The sequence below is a fragment of the Frankliniella occidentalis genome, unplaced genomic scaffold (assembly GCF_000697945.3).
Source record: "Frankliniella occidentalis isolate FOCC.00 unplaced genomic scaffold, Focc_3.1 Scaffold36, whole genome shotgun sequence".
In the NCBI taxonomy this organism is placed as follows: Eukaryota; Metazoa; Arthropoda; class Insecta; order Thysanoptera; family Thripidae; genus Frankliniella; species Frankliniella occidentalis.
The window spans coordinates 1744019-1752978 of NW_026267166.1; the positions used below are offsets into that span (position 1 = coordinate 1744019).

Here is an 8960-nt window from a genome sequence, read left to right on the forward strand (position 1 = left end):
TGACCAAGTACACACAATATTCTGTGTACTTGATCAAGTACACACAATATTCTGTGTACTTGCCAAGTACACAGAATATTCTGCATACATGTTAGGTATGCAGAATATTGTGTGTTCAAGTACACACTTGGGTTTCCAGAGTTGACGGCTTTACGGTAGATACCTACAATTCGACCATGTGGTATATCAATAGAATACACTCTGGAAAAACAGAGGTAATCACACATTTGGGTTTCCAGGTTTCCACTGTAGGTCTCGATCTATCCCTGAGGCTCGCAGAGAGGCACACCCCCGCAACCCTTCTCGCCTGGAGAACATAGATCTGAATCCCGCGCACGACCCGAGAACTGCGGGGCCGCGGGGCTCGCCAAGGGCAGCCAAGGGCGGAGCACGCTCCCGCATGGATTCATTTAAACATACGGTAGGTCACGTGATCCACGCACGGGGTGATGTGGCTGGCCGCCACCCACGCCTCGGGCGCAGCGGGCGGGGCGGACTGTTAAAGAATTACAATCAGGGCAGGACGAGGGCACCGTTTGACATTCTGTTATGCCACTACGTGCAAATGGTTGCTTGTGTTAAGTTTATTGCGGATGTTGTTAACAGTTGGACAAGAAACTAGAAAAAACTAATGTGACGTATGCGTCACCAGTTTAGGTCACATCACGTAATGTGACATGAGTTTCGGTCACACCAATTGATGAGACACCATAGCTAAGAGATATGGGCATGAGACGTAAGACGTCACACCGGGTCACACCAAAACGTGACCAAAAATATGGTCACACCACATACCACATACATGCGACATACCAAAGATTAACAATTGTATAATGAGACACATGATGACACATTAGTTTTTCTGGTGACATCTTTTAAAAGTTAAAGAAACAGAGGAACTAAAAACGGATAAAAAGGGTGGCGCCAGGGAGAAGGAAATGAATACCGAGCAAAGTGTTTTAGTTTCAAGAGGGGTGGAGGGCGACGCGCCTGGCGGGTAGGCAACGTACTCCCAATGACGCATCGCCAATAGCCGGGTGGCCTATCCCCCCTGCCGTTAGGCGTCCACATCATGGGGGCATGCAAGACAAGAAGCCTTTTCAGAGCTGCTTTTTTTTCTTCTTTTTTTTAAAAGAAAGAAATGTTAACGCGATTATTTTTCTCGGGGAGAAGAGAGAGGATGAGAGAATCCTGCGGGAGACTTGTGCGCACGGGAGGCACGAGGGCGTGGAGGCGCGCTCCCACGTCACCGGCCGCCCCGTCCGCACCGCCGCGGCGCGCGGAGATAGCAGCAGCAGAGGAAGGCTCTCAGAGAGGCGGCCAGAGGCCATCATTGTTGAGCGGGGCAAGTTCAATTAATAGCGCAGCAGGCTGCTGCAGAGAGAGCGGAGCAGGAGAAGGCGCATGCACTGTACAGTGTAGTACACCCCCCCTGCTGGAAATACCGCGACTGGGTCACATTGAAGCGGCGTAGCGGCGATAGAGCAAGCAGCGGTCAAAACGGTCGGTCAACGGTCCGACCCGGGCCAGCTGCCACACGGCCAATAGGAGAAAAATAAAAAAAGATCAGTCTTTTCCAAAAGAGGCATGGAGAAAGAGAATCAGCCGGCATTAATTATCAAACACACGAGCGCTAGCGCCAAGGCGTGGCGACCTTGAAAGTGGCTCTTTGACACGGGGTCAGGTTTGCAATGTTAAATAAATAGTTCTGTACACTAGACGAACAGCCTGGTCCGGACCCTTAACTAAGCAGCCGTCTCGGCAGCCGCGTTTCACCCCGCAACCCCGTCTGGTCCGACCAGCTATCGGAGGAGCTTCTTGAAAATGTCTTTTCTGGCGCGGGGTTGCGTTGACCGTGTGAAACAATAAATCGTGTTATACGCTAGGACCTCGGTCAGTCCCGGGCCCTCGGTCAGTCCCGGGCCGGCCGCGGGCCTTCGCCTGGTCCGACCAGCTATCAGAGATGCTGCGGCGATACGGATTCGCTCTGTCACCGCCAGCCTCCTCTGCGCGCTGCCACCGCCGCCGCCGATCGAGTCCTTGCCGGTCAAGCCGACGGGTCAAGGACGAGCCGAGCGCGTGTGTCTATGCGTGTCTCTAGAGAGAGAGAGAGAGAGAGAGAGAGAGAGAGAGAGAGAGAGAGAGAGAGAGAGAAGGGAGGAGAGGAGGAGATGGTGTCAGAAAGAGTGTGTGCGGAGAGGAGCTTCTGTGTAGCGTCTGTGTATCGCGGTGAGTGGCGGGATGAAAGTGAAAGGACGCTCGTCCCGATCAAGCAAGCGCCTCGCGGTGTGTGCAGGAACCAATACGCCGCCCCGCCCCACCCCGCCCCGCTCCGCCACGCCCTGCTCCGGTCCTGTGTCCGGAGGGAACATAGCAGCCGGACCACGACGCGGAGCAGACAGCCGACACCTCCGTTTGTTCCCATAAAACCACCACTGTCGTTGTGCGAGGTGTAATCAACAACTTGTAGAGAATAAATTCACGGCCCGAAAATGAGGGAGGACGGCGAGAGGGGACGCGTAGTCGCCCGGGGCGCGACACGTCGTTGGACTGTTCCTGAGGGAGAGCATTATGACATAACGGCTCTCCGAACTGCGACTCTCTTTCGAAGTTTTTATTTTGTTTTCTCTCTCTCTCTTTCTCTTCGCCATGCGCAGCGCGTGTAACTTTCCGTCTCTTAAGTTTTATTTTTTTAATAAATGTAATCAGTTGAAATTTTACTTTGCAAACCAAAACACGATTACAACATGTCACAGCTATTGTTAAGAAATGACATAACAAAATAATTAAAACATATCTTTTTCTTGTCGGAACCGTAGGAATTAAAGAGGGGGAGGGGAATAAGGGCCTATGGAGCCGCAGACCTCAAAAATACAAAAAGAAAATGCACGAGGCGGAAAGTCGACACTCGCACATTCTTTCGCAATTCAATGACTGTCCCACACTGCCACGCAAACGGTCACGGTCACTTTCTTGCGATTTATAAGTGTCTGGGTCATATGTTTCCCCGCAGCCCGCCCCAGTGTACAGCGACTAGTTTTAGGGTCACCTCTGCCGCTGAGCGCGCGTGCGCCCTCTGATGCCAGGCCAGAGCCGCGCCTGGACCGGGACTGTGTCCCCGCCGGCCTTGCGTCGACCCCTGGGCCCCTGGGGCTGCGGGGCCCGCAGGCCGCGGGAGCGGTGCGGCTGCCTGGGAGGCATCGGCAGCCTCCAGAGGTCACTCATTCTCACGCACGGGGGCTACAAGACGCGAGGCAGCGAGCATCCATGTCTTTGCCTCCTACAAGGCACAGTCAGTGAAGTCTCTGCAACCGCGACGGTACATAGGCCGCTCATTTTTCTCGCAGAACAAATGACCGCAAAAGAAAAGGCACGATATTCCAAAGCTCAAAACTGCGGTGTAAACGTTACCCAGAACGCATCATATTTGATCCGCGGCACAAGAAAGGAAGCCAAGAAAATTTTACTTCCGTAACACAAATTTTGATCGCCCTGATTACATGATTTAGTTATGTTGATATAGGTGTGATCGGCTAGATAATATTTTTGTTCACCTGATCATATTTCAATTTAAATACCTGGTTAAATGTTTTGTTAGTTTTAACTGAGTATATTTTCATCGATTCAAAACATTTTTTGTTATTAGGACAAATAGCTATGCTCATCTCACTGAGTGTGGTGTAGGGTGCACCACACTCTATCGCTCACCTTCAAGCGTGTGAATTTTTCACACACCTGCAGGTGTGTGAAATTCGTACATTTGGATTTCCAGTGTGTGACTACCCAGTCATCCACAAACGAGTACCTCGTACCTCTATGAAGTTGACCGCCCAACAAGAACAAGGACGAAATCACAATATTTCTGCGTGAAAAGTATACTTTTCATGCGTGTGGTTTGCCGTAAGACGCCATTAGCAGAAACGTTAGGCAAACCCACCCGTACGCGAGCGTGCGTGCAGTACATCCTAACTAAGGACGGGGCAAGGGGCGAACAGCAACTGGGTACAGCACATCAAAAATAACGACCGAAAAAACAAGCGAGGGTTAGATTTTTAGCCAACTTTTTTACTTGTGTTTTTAAGGGGTTTAACAATGAAATAAAACAAACAACACACACAAAAAAGTGAACCAACGACGCAAACATCATCTTTAACAAAAACACAGTTTAATGGCATATTTTCGATCGGACGCATGTTGCTGAGGTGAGACAGTTGGCAGTCGGGATAAGGAGGAGATCGCGCGCGGACGAGCACCTAGACTCCCCCCACCACGCCCCGCGCCCCGCGAGCCGGCAGCGGGCCAAGAATAGCGGCCAATCCGCGCCACGCCACCAAACGGAACGAGACGAGCCTGATTTGCATTTGCTTTCGTTTTCATTTTGAATGGACGTTCCGATGAGGTCGGAGGGCCGTGCGCGCCGAAAGCAGCTCACGGCAATAATAACAAGCGCCCCGTGTCGCGTTGGTTAGCCCGACTCACTGTCACTTTCGTGCCGTTCCCGACCCGGCCGACGCCGTCCTCTGAAAGGGGCGGAAGAGGCGCGGTATGACATTTCAGAGAAATGGTCGGGACGGTGTTGGAGAGGGGTGGCAGTAGTGTGGCTATGGTGGGTGATCAATACATTTTTGCTCGTCCCGTGCGGCTTGCCGCGGCTGACCGGCTGGCCCCGACGGCTCGCTCCGGTGAGAGGAGACCTCCTGGGTTTCAACACGCGCGCCCGCGGCCCGGGCCAAGACCCGCACGGCGCGGGTTAATTTATAGACCGCATACTCGTCACTTAGAGCCGCCCGACCTCTCCCTGCCGAGAGGTCGGCCCGAATAATGTGAAGAAAACTTCTCACTTTTACTTAATTCATTTTTTTGTTGTTTTGTTTATTTACACGCTAAACCCTTATGCATTTTATTGTGCACAAACATGCAGGTTTTTATTCAGCCATAAGTACGCACAAATCTGAACATAGCTCTGTATAAAATTGTGCACAATATCATGGCTGTATAAAATTCTGCATGTTTTGCACAACACAACACAATGCATAAGGATTTGGTGTGTACATTTATTCTACTTTCTTTTTCTGTTCAAGGCAGAGCATAGTTTCACATCATGCATATGATAGCAATGATAGATAGCCGCCCCCGTTCAATAATACTTGATCAATTTTGCCTCGTTAAGAAATTAAACTAAACGGAGCAGCAGAGCGCTCGGAATAAAGCCAACGAGTAACAACGTCAGCAGCAGCAGCAGCAGCAGCAGCAGCCGCAGCCGCAGCAGCAGCCGCGCGACAAAACGCACCCCGCGGGAGAAGCGTGGAGAGAAGGCCGTTGCGGCGCCCAGCGCCCTGGCGTATGGCGCCCCCTGGCACAATTACGCGACAGGCGGGCCGGCGGGCGTCGCGGCGCTGCTGGCCTGGCCGACGCGCGCGCCCCATATGCGCTCGTTATGTATGGGGCAAGTGTCGCCGGCCCGACCAGGGCCCGGCCGGCACAAGGCGGCGACCTTTCCTCCAAGCCACCTGTTTAGGGAACGGCCAGTCGTCTAGGCTTTTGCTTTTACGACGTGAACAACGGTTACCATATAGTACACACAAGGAAGAGTATGTGCTTGTGTGCATGGTGTACGATATGGTAAGTACGCATACGTGTATGTGTGCACCATGGCAAGTACGTACATTATTGCATAGGAAGTTAAAAACGAATTCGGTACGTGTTTATTCTAAGTTCACAAGCTCCCGGGCATCGGCTCGCTCTAATAAAGAGGAATTGGAGACTGAGGTGGGACGTCGCTGTCCATTGCACTGAGAACAACACTTGTTCTTCACCTAGGGATCATCTGCTGGAAAGTACGTCCGTTTCTCAGATTCATTCGATCATTCGGCAAATTACGAGAGCATGGCGCCTGCGAAACTCAGGGTGGGCCACCCCGCAGTACACGCGTGCACTTGAGGCAAGATGTTGCCTACCCATCAGGCGCCATGAGAACTTGCATTAACTGCATTAACGTAAGAATTTCGTAACAGCAAAAGAACGAATTAGTTCCATAGCACAGAATCCATTTTGGGTTCTACGTCTCCCTTGTTTTTGATTTGTTTTTTTATTATTATTATCAGCGCTGAGCGTGTTGTCCATCTTGTTGTTGCCAACAAGATGACGAACGGTTTTTCAAGTTTGCCAAAGCAGCAGACACTCAATAAAGGGTAATAGGGGGGAGGGGGCTTCTCCCTCGAAGATGCATTTTGTGCTTCGCCATAACTAGTACAATTTTTATTTGCCGCCATCAACAATAGTTTTATAGCAGTTTCGACGGTGTTTCTGCCGTGCGCTGCTGCGCGCTCGCCCCGCCCTTCCCCTGCCGGTGCCGGTGTGGTCGGCGGCGCACACGGGGAGGCCTCGCACGTCCCCCTTTTGATTAGGGAAATGCTCGCTCCACGTCGGTTTTTAGCGCCGTTCTAATTACCCGAATGGCGCTGTTATACAAACTAGCACATTGGGTGTGCAGAGCGCACCAGGCACGCCTGCCTCGGGCCGTCGGGCCTGCATGTCATCCGTGCGGCGAGGTGCCCCCGCCAGCCCCGCCAGCCCCGGCCAACTGGAGCGTAGTGTACGCGCCGCCACTCGCGAGTAAAACGATTCGCGAGTAAAACGCGCCCCTCGGCGCGGCCGAAAGAAAAAGTAATATAGCGAAAAATGTGTACCGGCCGACGAGCAGCGCGCGTGGCAACACTTCGGTCGGACTATGACAACATCCAGCGGGCGTAGAAATAAGGCGCGGGTTAAACAACGGGGGAGGGAATAAGGCTTTTCTTGCCGAAGCCCGACACACATTTTTACGCACAGAAAAAAAAATGGAATAAAGATGAATGTCACCGTGACCGGGAGGAGGAAGGGGGGGGGGGGGGGACTGAAACAACAAACACTCGTGAGCGGGCGCTGGGGCGATACGATACGGCTGACACACCCAACTCGCGCGCGCCGTTTCCGTGAGCTTTCTTTCTTTTTCCCCAATCTATTTACCGAGCGGGAGCGGGAGGGTAGCTGGCTGGCTAAAGTGGTCCACACCCACACGGCCCGCAAGCATATCTCTCCAGCTGCTGGATGTACTATGACGACCGTGTCCGGAGGACCTTGCCTGCCGTATCAAATGTAGCGCGCCCTCTCTCACCTTCCCGCCCGTCCCACCAGCCGCGCCCCCCGCCGCGCCGCAGTCGCTCAGCGGTGTCGAATGAGTTGCCTACACGGCGGGCGCGCGGGCCGCACCGCCAGCCGCCTCATCGCCGGGGCGCATCTTTCCAATTACACCCTACATAAAGGCGCGGCGGGGCCCCGCGAGACACAAGCGTATGACCGAGTATGACCCCCGCGGACCCCGCCGCAGCGAAGGTGGCTCACGTAACGAGGTTGCGCAATGATGAGCGATCAAAGCATTCTGATCGGGCTTTGAGATTTGTTTCATTTTAAACGTCGGCCGAGGGGGGGAGGGGGGAGGGCAACCTCCAGACGGGATTAAACAAATTTCAGTGGTCAATGAGCAACAGGCACTGTGTGTGCGCTTTCGGATTTAGCCACCGCAGCAGATATACGCATACCAGTGCACACGCTGATGAAACCAAGTCTGTGGCTGGTAAAGTGTGCAGCTCCTACCTTCATCAGTTTCTGACATAGGGCGCTACAACTGAGTGGGGAAAGCGTTCAACAGAGCAGTTGCACACTTACACACACACACACAAAACGAAGTTCTTGAATCAAGTAGTTATCCTTGGAACAAATCAATTTCTTATAGACCTGAGCTAAATTGATTTTTTCCTGGGATATTTTACTTGATTCAAAGAACCTCGTTTTCTGGGTGCAAGTATTGTGTTTGTTCATATCGTAATTGTGCCTCCTAACCCCCCGGGGGCGACAAGTGTTCGGGGTAGAATAAACGGCACGCACTGCGCCGATTCGCTCCGGCCGCGCGGCCGCTGGACACGGCTCCTAATTGAATTTATCCAATAAGTCACCCGGGCGGAGACTATAACCGATCAGTATCGATCAGAGTGGACCCCGCGAGGTGCGACGCAACGAAGGGGAGACAAAAGTAGGTTTATGAATCTATTCACTCACCTGCAGGCGGTAGGCGGTGTCCGACATTCCAGTACACTCGGATTTCCAGTGCGGTCCTGCCAAAGTCCTTCCTTCCTTCCTTCCTCTGCAGCGAATCCTCGAACCGACTAAGGACAACAGACATAAGTCCGCTCGGCGCCGTAAATGATCAAGCCCAACTCCCGCCACTCGGAAAAAAAAATAGGGAGTGAGAACGCCCCTCACCCCGCAGTCGGCGGCGACTTCCGGGCCGGAGGGATGCACGGCAGGGAAAACTGTAAATGAAAAATTTTGTACCTGGCTTAGACGTAGACGTATCGTTGTCCACATCTAAATCAGATGCAATTTTGTCTCTAGGCCACCTGCGGTCTAGCCTGCATGGCATTCGAGCTGAAACCCCAGCGATAACTCAACCTAACTTTTTGACAACGGTTCATCGGTGTAACAAGTGTAACAGTTTCAAGTTCGCTTACTTTATCTGGTTCTGAAGCTGACAGTGCCAGTCCTCTTTCGTTCTAAGATCTTCTTGAACGAATATAAACCAAATTTGACTATGTGTTTCCAATGGTGGAACTCACCTTACAAGGTACTCGAGGGCTCCACTAGACCGGAAGGAGAAGAACAAAAATCGTCGGGCGCGGGGAGGAGCGGGGCAGGGTGAGGGCAGTACCCCCTCCTCCTTCCGGTGTATCCGAGCAGCTAGCTTCGCGGCCCTAGCTTGAGCAGGATGAAACTTGCGATTTGCTTTTTGACGATTGTTTTTTACCTCACCCTGTTGTTAGTTCATCCTTCTCACATTTGAAGATTAGGGTATTCCTTTTCGGATCCTAATTTTATTTTCAAATGATTGGCCAATCCTGACCCTGACCCATTCCCACTTAAAG

At 52.3% G+C, this 8960-nt stretch overlaps 1 protein-coding gene across 3 annotated transcripts in view; it reads right to left on the minus strand.

Annotated features, from left to right (window-relative positions):
• LOC113210790 (angiopoietin-related protein 2-like) overlaps positions 1-8677 on the minus strand; it is a 153222-nt gene extending 144545 nt beyond the window's left edge. For 2 of the 3 annotated variants that reach the window (XM_026428952.2, XM_052266160.1), the window contains exons 1-2: positions 8550-8673; positions 8098-8351 (exon numbers count right to left, since the gene is read on the minus strand). The gene's annotated coding sequence lies outside the window, so the exon portion shown is untranslated. Of the gene's footprint in view, positions 1-8097; positions 8352-8549 lie in introns of all 3 variants that reach the window. The other variant, XM_052266161.1, reaches the window with a different exon arrangement.
• Between the last annotated feature and the right edge of the window lie 283 nt (positions 8678-8960).